At 35.5% G+C, this 25563-nt stretch overlaps 1 protein-coding gene across 1 annotated transcript in view; it reads right to left on the bottom strand.

Annotated features, from left to right (window-relative positions):
• LOC137018674 (exostosin-1) overlaps positions 1-25563 on the bottom strand; it is a 420441-nt gene that overhangs the window by 231831 nt on the left and 163047 nt on the right. The window lies entirely within an intron of this gene.

The raw sequence follows: 25563 nt of genomic DNA, 5'->3' as shown, positions 1-25563 counted from the left end.
AAAGATTAAGGAAATTAATCCAACACCATGGTACAATGAGCACACTCGGGCCCTAAAAACAGCAGTTAGAAAAATGGAGCGCAGCTGGAAGAAAACAAAACTAGAAGTATTTTGCATTTCGTGGAGAGAGAAAATTACTGAGTACAGAAAGGCTTTAAAAACTGCTAGATCTGCCTATTTTTCAAAACTTTTAGAAGAACATAAACACAACCCTAGATATTTATTTGATACAGTGGCTAAATTAACAAGAAATAAAGCTTCAACTTCTGATGTTTCCAAAGAGCACAGCAGTAATGACTTTATGAACTTATTTACTTGCAAGATTGATAATATTAGAGAAAAAATTATAACCATGCAACCTTCTACTACAGTGTCAGACAGTGCATTGTAGTGTCCCTAAAGAAAAATTCAATTCATTTACTGCTTTAGGAGAGGAAGAATTGTCTAAACTTGTTAAATCATCAAAATCATCCACATGTATGTTAGACCCTATACCGACTAAGCTATTGAAAGAGATGCTTCCAGAGGTTATAGATCCTCTTCTTAATATTGTTAATTCATCGTTATCGCTAGGATACATACCAAAAACCTTTAAGCTGGCTGTTATTAAACCTCTTATTAAAAAACCACAACTTGATTCTAGAGAATTAGTCAATTACAGGCCGATTTCAAATCTCACTTTTCTGTCAAAAATACTAGAAAAGCAGTTTCATCACAACTATGTTCCTTTTTAGAAAGAAATAGTATCTGTGAAGATTTCCAGTCAGGTTTTAGACCATACCATAGTACTGAGACTGCTCTCATTAGAGTTACTAATGATTTGCTCTTATCATCAGATTGTGGTTGTATCTCTCTATTAGTGTTACTGGATCTTAGTGCTGCATTTGACACTATCGATCACAATATTCTTCTAAACAGACTCGAAAACTATGTTGGCATTTATCTGGCACTTATCTGACCGTTATCAGTTTGTAGTAGTAAATGATGAGATGTCATATCAATCATAAGTTAAATATGGAGTACCGCAAGGCTCAGTACTAGGACCGTTGCTTTTTACTCTGTACATGCTACCGTTGGGAGATATCATTAGGAAGCATGGCGTTAGTTTTCATTGTTACGCTGATGATACTCAGCTCTATATTTCTTCGCGCCCTGATGAAAATCACCAATTCGCTAAATTAACAGAATGTATAGCTGATATAAAAAACTGGATGACCAGTAATTTCCTACTGCTAAATTCAGGAAAAACAGAGATTCTAATTTTTGGACTGAAAACTTCTTCACGCAATAATCTAGAATACTGTCTAACACTTGATGGCTGCTCTGTTAAGTCTTCGTCGTCAGCTAGGAACCTGGGTGTGCTCTTTGATACCAATCTTTCATTTGAAGGCCATGTTACTAGCATCTGTAAAGCTGCATTCTTCCATCTTAAAAAAATATCTAAACTACGACATATGCTCTCAATGAAGAATGCAGAACAGTTAGTTCATGCGTTCATGACCTCAAGGCTAGATTACTGTAACGCTCTACTGGGTGGTTGTTCCTCCCGCTTGATAAATAAACTACAGCTCGTACAAAATGCAGCAGCTAGAGTTCTTACTAGAACTAGGAAGTATGACCATATTAGCCCAGTTCTGTCATCACTGCATTGGCTTCCTGTTAAACACTGTATAGATTTTAAAATCTTGCTAATTACCTACAAAGCACTAAATGGTTTAGCTCCCTAGTACCTAAGCGAACTCTTAATACATTATAGTCCTTCACGTTTATTGCGATCTCAGAATTCAGGACAGCTGATAATACCTAGAATATCAAAATCGACAGCAGGCGGTAGATCCTTCTCCTATTTGGCACCTAAACTCTGGAACAATCTTCCTAGCATTGTTCGGGAAGCAGACACACTCTGTCAGTTTAAATCTAGACTAAAAACGCATCTCTTTAAACTGGCATACACATAACACATTATCAATTTATATTTTCAAATCCGTTAAAGGATTATTAGGTTGCATAAATTAGGTCAGCCGGAACCGGGAACACTTCCTATGACACCAGATGTACTCGTTACATCAGAAAAAGAATGGCAAAAAAGACTAGTCTTTCTGTTTATCCCGAGGTTTACCGTAGTCAACCGGATCTGGGCGATATCCAGCTGAGACCAAGGACCGGTGCCATGACACGACCACAACGCAGAGATCGAGTCAACTAGATCATCCATTGTGAAGACATCATCAACACGACAGCCAGTAGCACAGTTCCTCAACAGACTGTCCATACCGGCATGATGAATACGATCCTCAACTGGACACGACCACAACGCAGCCCTGAAGTATCAGCAGAGATCGAGTCAACTGGATCATCCATTGTGAAGGCCTCATCGACATGACAGCCAGTAGCACAGTTCCTCAACAGACCGTCCATACCAGCGTGATGAATACGATCCTCAACTGGATGGAACTGAAATAAATACTTTGATTGTTGCGATCTATCAGACTTATGATAGCAACCTGATTGTAACAAAGCACCGACTAAGTCTGGTTTCTCCCAAGGTTTTTTATTTTTTTATTTTAACACCTATTAAGGAACACCTGGGTTCCTTGCCGCTGTCGCCTTTGGCTTGCTTAGTTGGGGACACTTGATATTTGATATTCAATAGTATTATTGACATTTATTCAACAGTGCTTCTGATCTGCCTGCATTGACACTATTATTTAAGAGCTGCTGTGCAGCCAAATTATGTACCAGTTATCAATGTAAAGCTGCTTTGACACAATCTGCATTGTAAAAAGCGCTATATAAATAAAGGTGACTTGACTTGACTATAAAAAGAGCCTCTCAAAGTGGCAGTGTCTCTCAGCAGTCAATTTGGGCAGAGAATCACCAATTCCCTCAATGCTGCAGCGAAAAATAGTGGAGCAATATCAGAAAGGAGTTTCTCAGAGAAAAATTGCAAAGAGTTTGAAGTTATCATCAGCTACAGTGCATAATATCATCCAAAGATTCAGAGAATCTGGAACAATCTCTGTGCGTAAGGGTCAAGGCCGGAAAACCATACTGGATGCCTGTGATCTTCGGGCCCTTAGACGGCACTGCATCACATACAGGAATGCTACTGTAATGGAAATCACAACATGGACTCAGGAATACTTCCAGAAAACATTGTCGGTGAACACAATCCACCGTTGAACATAATCCACAAGTCACCATTCGCCGCTGCTGACTAAAACTCTATAGGTCAAAAAAGAAGCCATATCTAAATATGATCCAGAAGCGCAGGCATTTTCTCTGGGCCAAGGCTCATTTAAAATGGACTGTGGCAAAGTGGAAAACTGTTCTGTGGTCAGACGAATCAAAATTTGAAGTTCTTTATGGAAAACTGGGACGCCATGTCATCCGGACTAAAGAGGACAAGGACAACCCAAGTTGTTATCAGCGCTCAGTTCAGAGGCCTGCATCTCTGATGGTATGGGGTTGCATGAGTGCGTGTGGCATGGGCAGCTTACACATCTGGAAAGGCACCATCAATGCTGAAAGGTATATCCAAGTTCTAGAACAACATGTGCTCCCATCCAGACGACGTCTCTTTCAGGGAAGACCTTGCATTTCTAACATGACAATGCCAGACCCGCATTACATGATGTTACAACATCATGTCTGCGTAGAAGAAGGATCCAGGTACTGAAATGGCCAGCCTGCAGTCCAGACCTTTCACCCATAGAAAACATTTGGTGCATCATAAAGAGGAAGATGCGACAAAGAAGACCTAAAACAGTTGAGCAACTAGAAGCCTGTATTAGACAAGAATGGGACAATATTCCTATTCCTAAACTTGAGCAACTTGTCTCCTCAGTCTCCAGACGTTTGCGACTGTTATAAAAAGAAGAGGGGATGCCACAAAGTGGTAAACATGGCCTTGTCCCAACTTTTTTGAGATGTATTGATGCCATGAAATTTAAAACTTATTTTACCCTTAAAATTATACATTTTCTCAGTTTAAACATTTGATATGTCATCTATGTTGTATTCTGAATAAAATATTGGTAACACTTTAGAATAATGGTCCATCATTAATAAGTAACTATGCAGGAAGTAATGCAGGACTAATGAGTCGTTCTACATTAACACTTAAGCTACTACTATTACTTAATATAGAAACAAGCTAAACTAATCAGTAAGTAATAACAAATTTAGAAGATAGTTCCTTATTAGCTAATCAATAATTACCTAATGAGTTTTCCATCATTAATAACTATTAACTAACGGACAAATTGTAAAGAACATTATCGTGTCTGAGAGGTAATCAGTCATAATTTTTACTCTGAATATAGTTATAAAATGCATCATTAATCACTCAGGTGTTACCTATTCACTATGCAGGAACTACTAGTGATCAGGACCATTATTTTAAAGTGAAAAACATTTTTTTTTTTCACTTTAAAATAATGGTCCAGATCACTAGTAGTTCTTAAAGAATGACTAGGTACTTGAGTAATTAGTGATGCATTTTATGACCATGTTGAGAGTAAAAAAAAAAAAAAAAAAAAAAAAAAATCTTCAAGAACTACTAGTGATCTGGACCATTACTTTAAAGTGAAAAAGATTTTTTTCACTTTAAAATAAAGGTCCTGATCACTAGTAGTTCCTGCATAGTTACTTTGTAACACATGAGTAATTAATTATGCATTTTATGACCGTGTTGAGAGTAAAAAAGGACAATTGCTCACATCTCAGACACTTTAATGTTGTGATAAGTAATTAATTAGTAATTCTTTATAATTTGTCATAGTTTCCTACTGGTTCTTAATGATGCCAATCTCATTCTCTAATTATTGATTAGCTAATAAGGAACTATCTTAGTCCTAAATTCAATATTACTTACTGATTATTTAAGCTTGTTTCTATATTAGTTAATAGTAGTAGCTGAAGTGTTAATGTAGAACTACTCATTAGACCTGCATTACTTCCTGCATAGTTACTTATTAATGACGGACCATTATTCTAAAGTGTTAAATACTGACATTTGAAACTTCCACATCATTGCATTCTGTTTTTATTCACAATTTGTACAGTGTCCCAACTTTTTTGGAATCGGGTTTGTAAAAATACTCTGAAAAAGTACAGAATGTGCAAACATTAGACATAAATGGCAAATATCAGTGTTCCTAGTTAATGAACATCTGTTTGAACTTGAGGGGAAATTACTTCATACGTCCACTGAAAATCACCTTGACACTAGCTGGTGGTGCAAAAAGGGCTCAGAAAGGTTTTAAGTCAATTAGTTATGAGAAAAGCTATAGCATCATTTGTTTGCAGATGCCACTTGCTTATATTTTGTTATCTTATGCCATTCAGACATTTTTAACGTGTCAAACGTGTCCCATCCCTTTGCATTTGTCTTTCTATATTAAGTCATTCTCTAGGGCCAATCAAACAATGTATATTATATCCCATATGACAAAATTGCTTTCTCTTTATCCTCCTCCCCCCACAAATTTTTTTAACCTATGCCAGCAAGTCAGTGAATGCAAGATATCAGAAATTAATTTCCCTCATACCCCAAAGGAGCCGCGTGCCCTGCGTTCAGTGACGGAATAACATTTAGATCAGTATGCTAATCAGGCCAGAACCGACATAGCTACAGTTAACAAGGCTAAAGGCAGAAACGCACCTTTAGAAATAATTACTCTGAAATAATTACTCCATGAATCAATCTGATATCCTCCCAACTCATTGCCTATAATGACACATGCTATTAATATATTCATATTTTATAGCTGACTAGGTTTGTTGACCACATTTTACAAATGAATAATAAAGAAACATTGTATTTATTTCTTCTTATTATCTATCTATCTATCTATCTATCTATCTATCTATCTATCTATCTATCTATCTATCTATCTATCTATCTATCTATCTATCTATCTATCTATCTATCTATCTATCTATCTATCTATCTATCTATCTATCTATCTATCTATCTATCTATCTATCTATCTATCATAATTGCATTGAATTAATGAAAGACAAGGCAGAAGATTAAACAAAAGATTTGAATATAATTAAATATTAAAAATGAATAACATATTTCTCAGATCTTGTGTAATTCATTATAATTAAATTTAAATATTGCCGATTTAATATTCAGCAATATTACTGATTTGACTGCACTGGCACTGTTGAATGAAAACTGAACTGAATTGGACGATGACATCACTGTTTACTCTAGAGCCGCTTTATAGATTAACTCATTTCATAATTGATGAACTTTACACAGTTATTGAAACAAACTGAATCAACACTGAACTGAATAATGACTCTTTTCAGAGCTGCTGAATTGAACACTGTCCACAACACTGAATCATTATTTTCTTGTTTATCACTGTAAAGATCCATCCATCCATCCATCTAAAAAAAAACTTGTCAGTTTTATTAAGTGAAGCATGTACACATCCCTGCTGCTTTTTCTTTCTCAGATTGTAACATCTAGCATCAGAAGGCAGAGTGTTTCGGCCCCTGGGGGCCCTGCTGAGGAATGGAGAGGGACGGGGCTGAGAGGACGTCCTTGAGAGCAGCACAGCTGTGAAAAAGAGGAAAAGAAAAAGATGTCCACATCTCATTAAGTCTGAGTATTATCACCCACATCTGGGACTGAAAAAAAAGAAGATACAAAATAATATTGTATTACTAAAAAGAAGGGTATATGTGCATTAAGTGCTTGTATGTAAGTGATGTGAATGCGTAGACACATGCAGTTCAACATGTACTCCAAGATACCCTTCACATCACCCCATAGTGCACCATGAAGTGGACCATCTGTGAGATTCCAAATAGTATAGGGAGCGTACAAGTTCAGTCAAAAGGGCACTGCAAATGCCATATGGAACAAGTGTACATCGATAAGTCACTTCAGGCTTTCTACACAGTAGTTTGTGAATTTTAAGTGCACAAGATCTGATGGTTAGGTTACAATTTATTTTAAGGTGTCTTTGTTACAGTGTATTTACACCAATAAGTATAGTGAGTAATATTAATTAATAACTTGTACTTACTAGGGTTATAGGGTTTGGGCTTGGTTTACAATTAGTTGCTTGTAATTAATATAATTTAGTGTTACTACCCTAAATACATGTAACATGTAACAAGGTGTTACAGATGGTTACAGTGGATCAAGTAATTTATTTTCATATTAAACATTGCAACAGTAAGCCACAATAATAATAAATCTGCTTAGTGTATATGAAATACATAGATATATTTTTAATAGAAAAAGTGATATCACACACACACACACATTAGGTATTAGCATTAGGTATTAGTTTATATTTGTATGATCATACAAATCATACAGATCATACAAATATTAAGCTTACACATTTACCTAATCCAATTCAGTGTTTGTTAGTATTTTGACTTCATATTTTGTTTTCATTTTAATTTTAAAGTTTTTATTAGCTTTTGTTTTTTTGATATTTAAATATGTCTGTATATTTCAGTTTTTTTACGTTTTCAGGTTATTAAATAAGAAGTTTTAGTTTATAGTTTTAATTTATTTACTTGTAGTTATTATTGTACTTCAACCAAATAAAAGAATAATGTTATAAAAGAAATGTTGCCTTGGCGACTATGAAATTATTTAAAAGTTTTTATATATATTTTATATTATTTGGGGTCGGTAAGCTTTTTTCTCTCTCTCTCTCTGAAAGATGTCTCTTTTGCTCAACAAAGCTGAGTTTATTTGGTGAAAAATACAGTAATTGTGTAATATATAATTACAATTTAATATAACTGTTATATTAAATATTAAATATTAAATATATATTTAATTTATTCCCGTGATTGCAACATTTTAAGCAGCCAGCAGTCTTCTGTGTCACATGATCCTTCAGAACAAGGACTGTGTTATTCTACTACACACGTGACACGAGCATGTACGTTTACACAGAAATGAATGCCATGTTTATTATAAAACAATTAAAACTGCATATACTGTATGAACACAAGTGTATGTCTTTGCCATTTCTTAAGGTCAGGATATAAACTTTGGCAAACTGCAGCAAAGGAAAGGAACAGCTGGGAGGAAAGATGGTTGTCTGTCCTCATCTGGTTTATATTGTGCATGTGTTTGTGAGAGAGGGATATGTCTCATTACACAGATGGCTGTTTAAGAGATAACACACCTGTGTAAGCATTTTAAAGTGGATGGGTTTGGTTGTGAGTATGCAAGTGTGTTTATTATCTATTTGTGTCTGAATCCCTTTGGTCCACTGACTTGAGAAATGCTTATGATAGCTCGATAATTTACAGGAACAGGTGGATGTAAGTATACATGCGATTGCGTTTTTTCAGTTGTGTGTGTATTCAGCGAGCAAGCGCCAAGGCTAGGTGATATATTGTATATGTACAATATATTAACTCTTTTCTCGCCATTGACAAGATTTTCCATCATTTATGATACAACACTGCCCCTCCATTGATTGAGTTTTTCTCCTTGTTTTACTGCTGTTATGGTAAGGGGTGCTGTTAATGTTCTTCTAAAATCGCACAGCATCCTAACGCCATTTTGAATTGTGTTCAACTTCGTCAATGGACAAGGTAAGTTTATTTGGACAGAGGGAGCGAGTCTACTCAATATGGACTTTTCAGACAGATCCACAGACCACAATGCACCATGATTGTGATGTCACAGCAGATCCTACTCAATTCACAACTTTAGTGTATGATACTGGAGTTATCTTGACCTTTAACCACATAATACTTGTGGCTATCTTAAGCTGACTGTTTTTTACACAGTTATTGTATTATCACAGAAAATAATGACAGTCTTGTCTCTGTGAATACAGTAATAAACGATGGTAACTTTAACCAGATTTAACAGTACTTTAGCAACATGCTAACAAAATATTTAGAAAGACAATTTACAAATATCACTAAAAATATTATGGATTATGTCAGTTATTTATTGCTCCATCTGACATTTTTCGCTGTAGTTCTTGCTTGCTTACCTAGTCTGATGATTCAGCTGTGCACAGATCCAGACGTTAATACTGGCTGCCCTTGTGTAATGCCTTGAACATGAGCTGGCATATGCAAATATTGGGGGCGTACATATTAATGATCCTGACAGGTGTTATGTTGAGATTTGCCTGTTCTTCGGAGGTCTTTTAAACAAATGAGATTTATATAAGAAGGAGGAAACAATGATGTTTGAGACTCACTGTATGTCATTTCCATGTACTGAACTCTTGTTATTGAACTATGCCAAGGTAAATTCAATTTTTAATTCTAGGGCACCTTTAAACAATGACGTACATCTGAGTGAAAGAGATGAAGGGAAGTTAGAGAGAGGGAAGGGCATAAAAAATTGACTTAAATGCAGCCCCACTTTTAGACATAAACTCGCAAACTTCCCTAAGCACTTCCCCTCGGGAGAATCCCCGCCACCATTTTGAAGTGCACTCAACTTCATCAAGTTCATCAAGCGAGGGAAGTTTATTTAGACAGACCCTGGACGCCTCGATTTTGACAGAGGGAGCAAGTCTACTTATATGTACACTTCAAGCAGATCCATGGACCACAATGCAACACGATTGTGACTAGGGCTGCATGATGTATCGCACAATACGGAAAATAACATTGAAGTTACGCTTAAATGCGATTCTTAGTGTGATTATGAAATCGCAAAGGCTGTGACTTTTTTTTTTTTTTTATGCACAGCTTGTCAATGAAGTATGGCTCCAAATGCTAATCCATCTGAAAGCACTGCAAGTTTGAGTCGATTATAATGTACATTTGAAAAAGCAACACGCGTCAAACATCTTTCCAGACATGAGAAGCATTTAATAACATCTAGTCCAACAAAAGACACCATCTAATAACATGTTTTAACTCCATACTCACTTCATAACGACATTTGAGTATCCTTCTGTGAGATGATGTAGCTTCTTACACAGAATAAGGCAGTCGTGTGTTTATTAGTCATGTTTAATCAATCAAAGCATTTCACTCTTATGTTTATTCAGCTACAGCAATTGTATGATGCCCATAGGGATTTCCTGGAATGAGATATGTTATAATACCTACTTCTGTGGCAGGGCATATTTGGGGTTTCTGCACGAGAGCGCCCTCTGGCTTTCAGATTGAGAAGCATTTACTACTGATCACAGAGCCATACAGCGCATTAAATAATCGCAGCCTTTGCCAAATTGTGTGCGATAAAATTTGCGATAAATTGCGATATATCATGCAGCCCTAATTGTAACATAACAATAGCAACTTACAGTGCTCGCACAACAACAACAAAACAACAACAACAACAAAAAACAGGTTTTTATTTATTTATTTAAAGGTGCCCTAGAATTAAAATTGAATTTACCTTGGCATAGTTAATTAACAAGAGTTCAGTACATGGAAATGACATACAGTGAGTCTCACCGTTGTTTCCTCCTTCTTATATAAATCTCATTTGTTTAAAAGACCTCCAAAGAACAGGCAAATCTCAACATAACACTGACTGTTACATAACAGTCGGGATCATTAATATGCACACCCCAATATTTGCATATGCCAGCTCATGTTCAAGCCATTAGACAATGGCAGAACGTCTGGATGTGCACAGCTGAATCATCAGACTAGGTAAGCAAGCAAGAACAATAGTGAAAAATGGCAGATGGAGCAATAATAACTGACATGATCCATGATATCATGATATTTTTAGTGATATTTGTAAATTGTCTTTCTAAATGTTTCATTAGCATGTTGCTAATGTACTGTTAAATCTGGTTAAAGTTACTATAGTTTCTTACTGTATTCACAGAGACAAGACTGTCGTTATTTTCATTTTTAAACACTTGCAGTCTGTATAATTCATAAACACAACTTCATTCTTTGTAAATCTCTCCAACAGTGTGTAAGGTTAGCTTTAGCCACGGAGGACTATCAAACTCATTCATAATCAAATGTAAACATCCAAATAAATACTATACTTACGCGATTGGACATACTGCATGACAAACACTTTGTAAAGATCCATTTTGAGGGTTATATTAGCTGTGTGAACTTTGTTTAAGTGAACTAAGTCTGCAGCCTGAATCTGCTCATATTTAATGATGCCCCAAAATAGGCAGTTTCTATGGGGTATTTTGAGCTGAAACTTCACAGACACATTCAGGGGACACCTTAGACTTATATTACATCTTTTAAAAAGAGATTCTACGGCACTTTTAACAGGGACATTGCACAATACAGTACATACTGTATATTGTACAGACCAGAGATAGCTACAAGCTCATTTTCATCAAGCAAAATAACAGCAGGTTAACAGTGCATTTAAACAGCCTATCACATAAAATCACCTATGTACAAAATCTAAAATGCAGACAAACAACACATCCAACATTAACAGAGCCCCATCCCCAGATCAGATCCACAACAGTCCAAATATATTACATTTGATACATTAGGGATTCTTCACCTCCACTTCAACAAGTCTGCGCTAATGACAACACACCTGATTATCCTTCAGCCATTTCTTTAAATTAAAATTGAAATTATTTAAAGTATTACACTCTCTGACAGTTAAAGGTAAAGAGTTCCACATCCCTATAGCTTTGACCGAGAAGCAGCTCTGTCCAAATTTGGTTGATCTAAAATTGACATAACAGTCTCCTCTGGGGGAGGCTCTGGTGGACCGAATGCCCTCATCACACGATTACACAAACACTTTAAGAGGTGGTGGTGGTGCCAGGTCATGTAGGATCTTATACACTAAACTGACATTAGCCAGGAGAATAAAATTATCAAGTGTTAACAATTTATATTTCTTAACAATGTTACAATAATGATAAGATATCGGTTTCTGATCTAATATTTTGAGTGCCTGCTTATACAAACTTTGAAGTGGTTGTAAAGCTGTGCTGTTTGATTGAGCCCCTGTTATGCAGTAAGTAAAATGGAAAAATTCATTTTTAAAAAATTGAAATTTAACCACATTCAAGTGTTGATAAAAAAGAATGAAGGTAGGATTTTTTCCCCTTCTTTTTTTAAATCAGAGGCTCTGTTCTTTCTTTTTATATATTGACTGTTTACATATTCAATAACATATTCTGGGGGCCATGAAAGATTTGTGAATATGATCAAAAATGACTGACTGGCAACTAAGAAAACACTGGCGGGGAGAGAGTTAAAGAATATACTGTTTTGTTTGGGAAAATATCTAGATATAACCATTTTAGCTCTTTTACCCATCCCCACTGAGCACTTAAAACTTGTCAAAAATATGTTTCAGTTGCTATTTGCTCTTAATGGATCCTGGAATGCATTTTGCATGTCAGCATGCAATCTGAGACACAATAGCCAGTGCTCTCTGCATGTGTGTTTATCAGAATAATAAAGCTGTGAGGTGACGTTAGTCTGATTTGCCTGAATCGGAACCCAGCAATCAAAACCCCTGGACAAGACTGCTGACAGACTACGCACAAATCATTTACGTGTTGAACATTTAGCGCTCAACACAATGGCATCCACCAGCATGAAAAATGGGGAGGCAAAAGAAAAAGAAAAAAGGAAATAGCATTTTTACACAATTTGCCTGAAATTGTTTACCACAATTCATGATTGCTATCCATCCCACTGATTCAAAAACACTGAAAAAAAGAGAAAAGTTAAGGTTAGACTTCCACAGCTTGGCAGAAAATCATTTAGCATCATGCACAGTGTGTGACCTCTCTGCCACGCTGTCAAACCTTAAAACAAGTCATAATGACAAACCTCAGTGAATTGTAATATGTTTTGTAACAGCAATCATTGCAAAGTGTCATATAAAATCCACATGCTGTTTGTTTGTCCTGTGTAGGCTATCTGTACGAGGCAAACCATGACATTCAAATTTATAGCCTTGTGTCTGACTATACCAACTAGATATATAGGATCACATACAGAGAATGCTGCACTAAATTTATATTAAAAGTTAATTTGAACAAATTATTGATGACAACAGGAATAGTAGTGTAGTGATTAAAGTCACAATGGAATCAAAATTGATTATCTTATTTTTTAGGAAATATTGCAGTATTTATTGTAATCTGTGCACATCATTTAGTTTGTTTTTTAATTACGTTATAAAAATGTCACTTCTCTAATGATGTGTTTACTGGTGGGACAACCTGTCACTCATAAGATCGACCAATAGCAAGCCACAACCATCTAATACACTCCCCATTGACAAAATCAAGCCCCGTCCTACATTTTTCCTTGTTCGAAAAGTGTCTATTGGACGTGCACTTCAGAATCTCACTGGAAGAAGTAGGTCATCCAGGTACTTTTTGCCTACTGTTTGAATGAAGTATTTGTATGAATACTGTAAATTCAGTCATACTACTCTTTTCACACACTGTATGCGATTTTGGATGCTGTTAATTGTAGAGCCCACTGGTGCCAATGGTCAAAGTCTTACCGTGCTTTGGGGAAATGCAGCCCAGATTTGTTCATGACCACCAGATCTTTTTTGATGAACAAAATAAATGACTCTTATGGCTAGTTTCAGTTCTTAAAAGTATGACTCTCATAAACGGGTTCTTTAAGCCCCCCAGCTTTAAAGGGTTAATTTACCCAAAAAAATGAAAATTCTGTCATTTATTACTCACCCTCATGCCGTTCCATGCCCTTAAGACCTTCGTTAATCTTCTGAACGCAATTTAAGATATTTTTGTTGAAATATCAATGAAATATTTTTGTTGAAATATTTGTTGAAATATCAGCAATGACATTTCCTCTCTCAAGATACATAAAGGTACTAATTTTTTTTTAAAATCAGTTCATGTGAGTACAGTGGTTCAATATTAATATTATAAAGCAACGAGAATATTTTTGGTGCGCCAAAAAAAAAAAAAAAAAAAAACTTTCAATTTCAAAACAATGCTTCAGGAAGCTTCGGAGCGTAATGAATCAGCGTGTTGAATCTGCAGTTCGGAGCGCCAAAGTCACATGATTTCAGCAGTTTGGCGGTTTGACACACGATCCGAATGATGAGTTGATATGCTGATCCATAATGCTCCGAAGCTTCCTGAAGCAGTGTTTTGAAATCGGATATCACCATATAAGTCATTATTTTGTTTTGTCTCGATGCTTTAATATTAATATTGAACCACTGTACTCACATGAACTGATTTAAATATGTTTTTAGTACATTAATGGATCTTGAGAGAGGAAATGTCATTGCTGGCTATGGAGGCCTCACTGAGTCATCGGATTTCAACAAAAATATCTTAATTTGTGTTCCGAAGAGTAACAAAGTTCTTACAGGTGTGGAATGACATGAGGGTGAGTAATAAATGACATTATTTTCATTTTTGGATGAACTAACCCTTTAAGCCCTCTCACAGAAGTTGATTTCAAAACACTGCTTCATGAAGCTTTGAAGCTTTACAAATCTTTTGTTTCGAATCAGTGGTTCGGAGCGTATATTAAACTGCCAAAGTCACGCCCCCCAGTGGAGAACCATTGAAATTTCAAAAAAACTTATGATGTAACAAAGCTTCGTTTACTGAAATCACGTGACTTTGGTAGTTTGATACACGCTCCGAACCACTGATTCGAAACAAAAGATTCGTAAAGCTTCTAAGCTGGCCTTAAATCGGCCATCACTAGATATTGTTGTATGAATCGTTATTTTTTTATTTATGTTTTTTTTTTTTTGGTGCTTCATAACATTAAAGGTGCTAAAGAGGATGTTTTGTTTTATACATTTTTGCAATATTACTTGAAACTGTCTTTACTAACTGATAAAAGACTATTTATTAGGTGCACTGAAAGGAATAATATATCATCTGTGCACGAGGTAGGGCCTTAAAAACATCAGCCAATCGTTTACAATCACTGCCATTACGTTCCTTGTGAGAGACATGTGCGGATTGGCCCTCTGGCTTGTCAATCACTGCCATGACGTTCCTTGTGAGAGACGTGCGTGGCTGCGCGCTCCAGTAACTTTCCACACTCTACAGGCGCCGAATGCAATGTTTTTGTTAGGAGACAGGAGTAACAACTGCAGATTATGAGTTACCTGTGGTGAGTCCGACATAATGAATCCACTAACACAACACAGCGAATGCCGGTGGTAAACATTCGTGTTCCAATACTCGTGCACGAGTTTTGGGAGGCGTTCCCTCGAAATGCTGTGAAGGAGGGGCTCATTTCAAAAACTCACTAACAGTCTTTGGTTTCTCAGTCGACGAAAAGATCCTCTTTAGCACCTTTAAGGCTGAACCACTGTAGTCACTTGAACTGTTTTAAATATGTTTTTAGTACCATTCTGGGCATCTGAAAGTGTTAATTATCTTGCTGGCAATGGAGGCCTCACTGAGCCATTGGATTTTATCCATAATATCTTAATATGTGTTCCAGAGATGAACAAAGGTCTTAGGGTGTGGAATGACATGAGGGTGAGTAATTAATGACAGAATTTTTGGGTTTAAACCTAGTCCTGGACTAAAATTTTGAGCTATTTTAATTGAAAGCAACTTAAAGAAAGTTTACAAAGACATGAAGAATTGTTAAGGAATTGAACTACTGTAGAAACATTGAATTCCTTACAATTCCCATCCCATTCAGCATGGCTCATTCAGTCAGAATTTTGCGCCAGAACTTTCCCTTTAATCATTCAAAATGTTAAGATTCAAAATGTTTAAAACCCTGAAAACACAAGACCTTCAGTTCTTTCTATCAAATCTGTCGTTTGTTGATGATCTCTCATCATAACTCCCCAGAAATGCTTGCAATGCCACGCATCTGCTCAAGGGGCCTTTTTCTATCGGTATCTATTTTTCTCTCTCCTCCCATCCAACTGATTCTCTCTTTTTTTCTCTCATCTGTCCTTGAATAACATCAGATCTGTTGTTTAACCATAAAAACACTAAACACAAGTGCACACTGGGAGCAGACTGCTCTAATTAGTAAATGCATATACAAACATGGACAGTGCATTCTGAGACCAGAAGGCTTTAATTAATATATACACACATGCCAAGGCCTGAGTGTCTCCAGATCCCCAGCCCTCCTCAAAATACCACTGCCAAAATATTTATCAGTGCAGACCTCCATGGCCTGCCATGGCCAGGAATAATCAGATAAGAAAAAGCTTAGAGTAGATGCAGTTTGTTCCAGAACCATTACAGCCACATGCCAGAAGGTCTGGAGACTGAGCAACATCCGTGAGACAGAGTAACATCAGATCATTGAGGATGCACCACTGGCAAGGATATTTACTAGATAGTAAATATACAAAATAACATTATTCCAGCTATTTAATTCAATCTGTCCATCTATGGTCTTATTCAAATTATGTTCAGTTCAACTAGACTCAGTTTTGTTCATCTCATCTCTTGACTTCAGTTCAGATGAACTCAGCTCATTTCTGTTCATCTCTTCTTTTGTCTCTGATTCAAATCGACTCAACTCAGTTTTATTCATCTCATCTCCTGTCTTCAGTTTAGTCCAACTCAACTCAGTTATGTTCATCTCTTCTTTTGTCTTTGATTCAAATCAAATCAACTCAGTTTTGTTCATTTCTTCTCTTTGTTCTGTTTTACTCTTCAGGTCTCTATTGTTGCAAAACCTGCAAATCATACCTTAGCAATTAGCTTATGCAATAGAACTGTAAATAAAATAATGTGTTTAAGTGTTTGCACTTCAGAAGTACTGATGCAACCTTTTGTTTGGTGCAGGGGGTCGGCAGACACACGAAGGGAAAAATCACAGAAGCCTGCACCTCCAGTCTCGCATATGGATCTAAACTGTGGATTATAATCCACAGTTTAATAGTATTTATAGCTCCTCCAAACAAAATAAAATGGCTGTGTGACCCTGAGGAATGATTACCTAAAAATGTACGTCCATATGCAAGTTCTAGGGACTTTATTAAAATTAAATACACCTCTTTAGCTACTGTCACGTGCCAGTGATTATCTCGTGCCATAGGTTGTCGACCCTTGGTTTAGTGGCTTTCAAAATAACTTTTAACAGCAGTTGCTTCTTTGATTATAAGATAGTCTAAAAATTTAGAAACTAATGGTCACTATAGAGCTGCATAGAGATGGAGAAAAAAGTGACATGCAATTTTTTTGGATAATGGGATACACATAGATTAATGTGTCAAATCAATTTTAATTATTTTTTTTTTTTTAACAGATTTAAAACCAGAAAATAATGGCATATCCATTATGTCTCCTGATCTTCCTGGGAGACGAAAGCACAAATCTAATTTCTCAAAGTGAACCACAATTAACATTTTGTAAAATGTTTTATCCAACATTAAGCTGGACAAAGGTAGGGGTTACACTTTATTTTGATTGTCTACTTTAAACATTCTACTAACTATAAGTAACTTTGCAACTACAACTAACTCTCAGAGTATTAGTAGACTGTTAGGTTAGGTATTAGGGATCGGGTAGTAAAATAAGTTGGCATGAGGTTGCTAAGTTACTTACAGTCAGTATAATGTCAGGGAGCATCAAAATTGTGTTAGCAGACATTAGTTCTTTCCCTTTCAGCTTTTTTTAAATTTTATTTTATTTTTTTAAACTTGCCAGCCACCGAACACCAACACTTAGTCTCCATGCTACAATAATAATAGTACTAAGTTTTTCTTTTGTGTAACATTACATATATCCTTTATAAGTAAAATTTTGTCTGTATTATTTGTGTCCCATTCCAAAATTGCACTTGCCCACCCCCCCACCTCCACTGTCAAATGAAATGTACGCCCCTGGATGTAACAATCAAACGACAGTCAACATGAGAAAGAAAACATTCAGACAATCCAATACTGAAAGCACTCTTTGTTTATTGCTTGTAATATGTTTCGTTGCTGCTCTTTATTATTTGCTACTTCCTTGTATGTTTGAAATTCTTAACATACAATTGTTTTAATTAAATTTTTTCAATTTGTAATTATTTAAAAAATTAGGCCTACTTATAATTACTTATGTAAGGATATGTAAACGTAAGGATTTTAAGGTTTTTAAGTCATTAAACTAAATAATTAATAATAAGAAAAAAGTAGATCATGAATCGTTTTGGAATCAGATCGTGACTCCCAGAATTGGAATCGGAACGGATCGTGAGGTGACTAATGATTCCCACCCCTAGTAAACAATGCTTCTATCATTGTTTCTGCTTCATTTCCACCTGTGTTTTCTTCCAGAGTTTCTGTACTCATTCAGAAAATATGTAACAGTGGCCCCTCTCATATAACAGTGAGAACATGGATTGCCTGAAAATTCCGTCAATGGCTGTTGGTAATAGGCACTTACCTAAAGCTAAAATAAGTTTTGAGCCTCTAACAAGTGCTTTCGACCTTCTTTTTGGTCTGAATGGAATACAGAAAACACTTTAGGTTTGCCACAGACTTTTCCCGCCACCTAGAATGCAAATTAATGTTTCTTCAAGCGCCTCCATACTTGAAACAATCGTGAAAAATGACTTTACCCCACCTCTCTATTTAAAACTAATCCCATCCAAATAGGGCTTAAAACATTTTTCTCTGCTCCTCTAAAACATAAACCATTAGCCTTTATATGTATAGTGTTGCTTGAGTAAAGTAAACACCGTACATATTCAAAGAACCAGTTCTTTCTTTACCTTTGCGAACAAGACGGTCAAAACCGTGTGCAGCACTTCATTCACGACAGAGGTGGGGGTGCGGTTATGAGGTTTTACCGACAGTTTGAGGATCCATTGGAGTTTAGAGATTTAGTCACAAGCTCGTTTTGATATGTTTCATTGGTTAAATGCTTGTAAAGGGGGTGACCAATAGTAATGATTTATGGAAAAATGAAAAAATAACAAAATATGGAGATATTTTTGTCCATTAATTTACATTTTGTTAATTTATATAGTAATTGTGCTACAGTATTTCATTAGAGTGAAATAAGAATAATACTTTTAAAACTATATTATTTCCCCTGATTTTTAGTTTTTGTCTCTCTCTGAGCAACATATTTTTGAGAGACAAAGGCTTTGTTCTAATCATCAATGTCTCAGAAAGTGAGGAACAGAAAGATCACAAGAGGGTTTGAGAGACATAAAAAGCTCCAATTGAATAAAGAGTCCAAATGCTTGAATTGATTGACTCAGATTCACTGAGTCTGTCTCAATCTGCCTCCCCTCGCTCGCAAGCTTGACGCCCGCATTACATTATGACAAAACTGGCATCTACACTGTCATATATCAAACAGTCTATTCATGCGGTGACACCTCCACTTTTAAAACAATTACCTCAACAGACGAGCAAGCCGTTCTGTCATTGAGGGCTATTATTAGGTCAGAGTGGGTGTGTTCCAATCAGAGTGATGGGGCTTTAAAGAGAGAATTAGGACATGGCATGCAGGCAATGATTTATTTTCAAAGCTAGAGAGAAAGAGAGAGAGAGAAACACAAAGGAAAAGAATGAAAAGTGACTGTTGATGTATTCAATTCGCTTACTACCATTACACTAAGCATTAGAAATACTTGTATACTTCCTGTCATCTGGGGCCGGTTGCATAAACCACTTAGACTAGTCTTAAAAGTTAAGACACTAATGTTTTCCTTGAAGAGTGGTCCTAATTTTTTAAAGTCTGTTACATAAAAAGGTAGATTGGTGTAATTTGAATTGGAAAAATAACATTGATTACCCTTGATTAACTGCAAGTTGGTCAAACTAGTTCATAAGACACAGTACACATTTTCAGTAATAAGTACTCTTTTTAAAAGTATGTATGTCTTTTTTTTTTTTTTTACAAGGGTCATCTTATTGCTCTAGAACACATAGGCTCATTGTTTTTAAAAAAAATCAAAAGATTTGATTCTGAAGATACGTTTTTGTAGCCTGATACTGAATAAAGCAAAATTTATGATACATTGTTTTTCTATTTTATTGCTAATTTGATATTATATAAGTTTAGAAAGAAGTTGTGTAGTGTTTTAGTCATTCTGGCAGACAGCAGCATGCATAAGGGCTTTACTAAGATGACCTCCAAGTGAACTGGTTTAAAGACTTTTATGGAACTCAACAGAAACGTAAAGGTCCATTCAACCCAAAAAATCATTACTCTAAATATTACAACAAATGATTGCCCTGCTTCTTTTTTCCCTTTGCTTTGAACTTTATTGAGCATAATTAATAATTGAACATAATTAATCAACCATAGCTGCAAGCAACAATGCTTCCAGTCCAGCAAATGATCAAAATTTTGAAATTTAATCACGTCTCACTTTTGTTTGATGCCGCAGTGTAAACTAGCTGTGCAATTTAACAAGAATTAAACAAGAGTCATAAATATTGGAAGCAGAGAAAGATTTCATATTCTCTGAAAGGTGAGCAGACATTAACTGAAACAAATGCCTTTTCCATTTTGGAAAATTGCTTTTTAAATTACACTATAGTTTAAAAGGTTGAAATAATTACAATTTGCCAATGTTTTTAAAAGAAGTCTCTTATGCGAACCAAGGCTGCATTTATTTGATTAAAAATACAGTAAAATAGTAATATTGTGAAATATTATTAGGGGTTCAAGTGCGTAGCACTGAAACCCTATTGTAATTGTTTGGATTTTTTTTATTATTATTATTATTATTATTATTATTATTATTATTATTCCGCCGTAAACTGATCGTGCAGACCAAACTGTAAGGCCTAAAGATTTGAAACCTGGCCAGATGGTAGGTCTCAAATTGTGGAGAGCCTGACAAGGTATGACCCCGATTGGCCAATAGGGGGTGCTACAGCGATCAACAATGAGAAACTGCTCATAACTCCCAGATCGTTTGTCTTGGGCTGCGTTCCAGTTCGGTTTTTAAATGCCCTTCCCTTGCTAACTTCACTCGGTCTCGTTGACTCCGATGTACATCATTGCTTACGTTGCACGAGTGCCCACTTCTGGCGGAACCTTTGTATGGGTTGAACTGGAACGTCCTAAGCCCTTGATAACTTGGAATCCGCAATGGAGCTGATTTATTATTCATTTTTTCCCCTTACAAAATTGTTTAATACAGCATTCTATATGTATATATGTGTGTTTTAAATGTTTAAAAAATAATTAATATATCATAGAGTTGTTTGTGGTGGGGTAAATTAAACACGATATGCGGTGACATCAAAATCGTGTTGCATTGTGGGTTTTGGAGCTGCCTGAAGTGTACATATGAAGTAGACTCGCTCCCTCGGTCAAAATCAAAATATAAACTTCCCTCGTCCACTTCACGAAGTGGAACGCACTTCAAAATGGCGGCAGGGATTCCCCCGAGGGGAAGTGTTTAGGGAAGTTCGCGAGTGCGTGTCTAAAACCGAACTGGAACGCAGCCCTGGACTCAAGTGTTTTATATTCATTGGAATCCATTTTGAAATTTCTGAAAAATCTACTTTTTAGAACTCTTCATAGGCCGTCTGATTCACTCAAAACTTGATATACATATACATCATCTAGAGACCTTCCTGACAAAAAGCAGTTGCCTTTTACTAAAATGTTTATATCTCTTGATTGCAATTAAATATTTTTACCAAACACGGTACACATGGGCACAAGCTCAGTCCAAGGTCACAGTAAAAAAAAAGAAAAAAAGCATTTGGCACTGTAATATAAAAAAAAAAAAAAAAGTCTGATTGACTTGAAAATTGGGACGCACTGTTCTTGTCCAAGTTGCCATGATGGTAAAGCGATTGTCCACTTGGTGGCACTATAACAGGGGAAAAAAAACAACATGAAAATGGCTATAACTACGCAATCATTAGTTCGATTGACTTGAAAATGGGCATACAGTGTCTTGTTCCAAGGAGCCATGAAGGTCTATAAGGACATTGGCTGCAATCGGTCAATGATATTTGAGCGCCTATCAGACAAGGTTAACGGAGGCCAACAAAACTTGGTATGGGTCATCCGCACAATGCCCCGAAGGTGCCTGAGAAGTTTCGAGATGGGGCCACCTAGTGGTAAAATTAAATATTCAAATGCTTATAACTTTGGGTGTGGTCAACTTATTTTCCCAGGAGTCATGTCCTTAGACTCCTGAATCCTTGCCGAGTCCAACAATACCAAACATGCTAGGTTTTGACTTGTGCAAAGTTGTGATTTAGGGCTTAAATTTTTTTTGCAAATATTTTTGAACCGTTAGCCTGATCGAGACAAAATGTTAAATGTTAAAATTACTAAATGTCACATCCCAAATGTCAAAATTTTGATAGGAAGTGGCAAAAAAAATCCAATCAAAGTCGCTCATGGGTCATTTTTTTATGCTCTTTTATATATATATATATATATATATATATATATATATATATATATATATATATATATATATATATATATAGTTTCGTTGCAAAACGAGATAAATCCGTTTTTAACATTTTTGTCAAAACATGTTTATTATTATGTTATCATGTTATTATTTTGTTTTATGGTGCTAAGCTGTATTTTTTAAGTTATGAAGGTTTGAATCAAAACAAACCAACTGCAGTTGAATTGATATTAATTGGAATGCACAACCAAAAAACAAGATTTTTGAAAAATTAAAAAAATGGATTTATCTCATTTTGCAACGAAACTCTTCAGCAACGAAACTCTTCATATATATATATATATATATATGAAGTGTCTATAACTTCAAAACTAGATTAAATATTTTCAGCAAATTACCAAAGAGGTGGCACTATGACTGTCAAGAAACCTTTAAAAACCACATTTTGCCTTAGTAAATTACCTGTATTGGCTGTAAATGGTCTTTTCCATCTATGATCTAAGTGCTTAAATAAAACGCCTTAAAAACCTGAACACTGATAAATGTTGCTTGCAGCTTTAATGACAATTTAAAATTCTATTGTAATATATTTTATAATGTTTTTTTTTTTTTCTTTGATGACAAAGCTGAATTTTCAGCAGCCATTACTCCAGTCTTCAGTGTCTCATGCATTTCTGCATTTTCCTCTTTTTTCATCACTATATTTGACCATACGCCTCTTGTTAAGGTTTTCTAAACCCCTCCTTTCTGTGAGCCTGATCTGATTGGTCAGATGGCCCAGTCTGTTGTGACTTGTAGGAAACGAAACGTCAATTTGTATACCTGATTTTTTTGTTTTAGCTCCTGAAACATCCTCAGTGCTCAGACAGACAGTGATACAAACCGTAATAACAGTTTTACAATATCAATTCCAGTGCAAGTCCTAATCCTGTGGAAGTGCAGCAAAGTGGATTTGCTTTCACAGCGCAGAAAACAGTGTTTCCTCAACATGTCGACAACACAAATAAAACTCTCCCAGGCCTCAGCTACAACCACAGTGTTTGAAGGGGCAAAGTAGATGTTGTTCATGGGCAGCCAATGATGACCATAGGTTGGCATTATGCAAATTTTTTACAAACCTAACCTACAGGAAGTAACCGCTGAAGCTAATTTCAGGCACTTCAGAATTTTATTATTTTTTTTTTTTTCCCCTCCATTTTGATCTTTGAAACTTTGCAGACCTTTTACATTCACAAACAGCTATATTACACATTACATGAGAGGTAATATCTGAAAAAGCCTAATACAGTAGGGGCACTTTAATTTATTATGTTATCACACCATTAATAATACCAAAGGGAAAATAATGGCTGTTTTCAGACCGGAAAAAGTACCACACTTTTATCAAGTTGAATACCACCCACATTCATTTTCTTTAAATTACCTGTAGAACAAAAATAGTATGAACAAACAAATAAAAGCAAAAGATAAATAAAGCCCATGCCTAATTACAGTAGTAAAGATTACAGTTATGCATACGTATTCACAATAACAGCATCAGTTGTTTACCTGGCTTTGCTTTGCAGAGTGAGACTGTCTCTAGTCTATACCATCTGCTGTGAAGAACTGATCAGGTGAGATGTAAAAAACAGATTGCATTCTCAGATACTGGAGGATTTAGCCTTGTGCACTTGAAAAAGTGAGAAAAATGTAACAGCAGATGTGTAAATGCATGTCCATAAGTATTCTAATCAGAGAAACACTCAAAACCATACTTGATTGCACTTTTAAAGTTTCCAAATTATACTTGTGCACAATTTCCCACAATTAAGAAGGAAGCCTGCATCTGTAGCCCATTATTATTTTGTCCTCAATTATACGTAAAAAAATTAAAGCCAATTAAAACATTAAAACTACTTAAGTTGGACTTAAAAAAAACTGTCATAATTTACTCACCCTCAAGTTGTTCAAAACCGGTATGAATTTCTTTCTTCTGCTGGACACAAGAGAAGATATTTTGAAGAATGTTGGTAACCAAACCCATTGACTTTGATTTTTGAACAACTTTAAGGTGAGAAAATTATGACAGAATTTTCATTTTTGGGTGAACTATCCCTTAAGTATATCTTTATATGTTACTTCTAATTGTCTTTAAAACATGGTTAAAGTATACTGCCAAATGAACTGACAAGCATTTGTGGCAAAATAAAATATACTTTAATTTAATTTAATTGTATGTCATGAATGCAAATATATGTGTAAATACACCTTAAAATACACAGTTAAAATTACAGGTTGCACTTGTTACAGTGTATTTATACATTTAAGTAGTAATATTAAGTAACAACATGTACTTACTACAGGTTTATGGTTAGGTTTGGTTTAGTGTTAGCTGCATGCAATTATGCATAATTTACAGTTATTACGTGTAATAAGTTATTACAGTATATAATGTGTAATAAGGACACTGTAAAATAAAGTGTTACCAAATTATATAATCATGTGCTTTAGTATGTTAGTCAACATATTAGAATAAGTGTACTTTAAAGCATGACAAAGGATAATTAAAACAGTGATTTAAAATGTATTTTTAATTAAAACATTAAAGGTGCCCTAGATGTAATATAACTCTAAGGTGTCCCCTGAATGTGTCTGTGAAGTTTCAGCTCAAAATACACCATAGATTTTATAGATTTTTTTAAATACATTTTTTTAACTGCCTTTTGGGCCATCATTAACTATGCACGATTCAGCGCGCGGCCCCCTTAAATCGCGCGCTCCCTGCCCCCCGAGCTCTCGACTATAATACAGTGTATTTACAAAGTACACAGCTAATATAACCCTCAAATGGTTCTTTACAAGATGTTTGTCCTGCATACTGCATGCATGCTTCGGATCATGTGAGTATAGTATTTATTTGGATGTTTACATTTGATTCTGAATGAGTTTGATAGTGCTCCGTGGCTAAAGCTAACATTACACACTGTTGGAGAGATTTATAAAGAATTAAGTTGTTTATGAATCATACAGACTGCAAGTGTTTAAAAATGAAAATAGTGACGGCTCTCTTGTCTCCGTGAATACAGTAATAAATGATGGTAACTTTAACCACATTTAATAGTACATTAGCAACAATTTAGAAAGACAATTCACAAATATCAGTAAAAATATCATGATATCATGGATCATGTCAGTTATTATTGCTCCATCTGCCATTTTTCGCTGTTGTTCTTGCTTGCTTACCTAGTCTGATGATTCAGCTGTGCACAGATCCAGACGTTAATACTAGCTGCCCTTGTCTAATGTCTTGAACATGGGCTG

The sequence above is a fragment of the Chanodichthys erythropterus genome, chromosome 4 (genome assembly GCF_024489055.1).
Source record: "Chanodichthys erythropterus isolate Z2021 chromosome 4, ASM2448905v1, whole genome shotgun sequence".
In the NCBI taxonomy this organism is placed as follows: Eukaryota; Metazoa; Chordata; class Actinopteri; order Cypriniformes; family Xenocyprididae; genus Chanodichthys; species Chanodichthys erythropterus.
Note: the sequence above shows the minus strand (reverse complement) of the source record. Positions and strands in the feature narration are given on the sequence as shown.